Source organism: Penaeus monodon, chromosome 23, assembly GCF_015228065.2.
Source record: "Penaeus monodon isolate SGIC_2016 chromosome 23, NSTDA_Pmon_1, whole genome shotgun sequence".
NCBI classification, from domain to species: domain Eukaryota; kingdom Metazoa; phylum Arthropoda; class Malacostraca; order Decapoda; family Penaeidae; genus Penaeus; species Penaeus monodon.
The window spans coordinates 7,372,880-7,374,002 of record NC_051408.1 but is presented as its reverse complement, the minus strand read 5'-3'; the positions used below and the strand labels follow the sequence as shown (position 1 = coordinate 7,374,002).

The following is a 1,123-nucleotide window of genomic DNA, read 5'->3' as shown; positions in this document are numbered from 1 at the left end:
GTGGTGGTGATGTTCCTTCTCTCTGTTCTAGGTGGGTCCTGGAGGCGGTGTTTGGTCACACGGCCTAGTTCCTGCCAACCCTCCAGCCTCCAGGCTCAGCGGACACCTGATGTGTGCTGTGTGTGGCAAAGTATTCCCCAAGAGTTCTGAACTGCAGCGGCACCTCAGGATCCACACGGGGGAGAGGCCGTATGCCTGCCCCGTGTGCCCCTACCGCGCCGTGCAGGCCACGCACGTCAAGTCGCACGTTGCGCGCCGCCACCCGCACCACAACCCGTCGGCGCTGCAGAGCTTTGACTGAACGGCGGAGCGCTTGTGATGGGAAACACTGCATTGCTGAACTTGTCATAGTCTTAACAGAGAGAGAATCTTTGAGATTAAAATGAGAGAAAGTAATACATGTTAAGAATAAAAGTGTTCTAGAGTGGGTGAAGAAACTCCCTTCTCACCCATGTTCTCTGTTCTCTCCCTGTAGGTGTGTGAGGGCGGTGGTGGGCGGTGGGTGCGCTCCTTCCAGGGCAATGTCGCCCTGCCAGCCATCAGGTGGGATCGCACTTGTCCTGTGTGTAAGAGAGTGTTTGCACGTCCTGCTGAGCTCACCCGCCACCTCCGCACCCACACGGGGGAGAGGCCGTACCAGTGCCCGCTGTGTGGCTACCGCGGCACACAGGCCGTGCACCTCAAGGCCCACCTGTTACGCCGACACTTTGTTCCAAACCAGGCCCCCCTTGCCACCCAGTGACTCACTGCCCACACTCAAAGCAAACAAATCTGTTAAGTTTAGGAGAGGTGTCGCTGGCTGGCGCCCTTGTCCCGCATGGTTGAAGGAGTTATGACGCGGTGCTTGTCTCGTTCTAGGTACATGGGGGCCTAGGGAGTGAGGTGTGGGCAGGACCTGTAGTCAGGAGTGAGCCACTGTTACGATGGGACCGCATCTGTCACATTTGTGGGAAGGGCTTCAGGAGGCCCGCTGAGCTCCGTCGACACCAGCGGATCCACACCGGGGAGAAGCCATACACGTGCTCTATGTGTCCGTACAGGGCGGCCCAGGCGGTGCAGCTGCGATGCCACGTGTCGCGGCGCCACCCACAGCTGGTTCCCGCCACCACTACCTCTGCCACAA

The 1,123-nt window shown here is 59.2% G+C and overlaps 1 protein-coding gene across 1 annotated transcript in view; it reads left to right on the top strand.

The window, feature by feature from the left end:
• The window catches only part of LOC119587762 (protein tramtrack, beta isoform-like), a gene marked incomplete at its 5' end in the record, with an annotated part of 48,755 nt that overhangs the window by 27,161 nt on the left and 20,471 nt on the right, over positions 1-1,123 (top strand).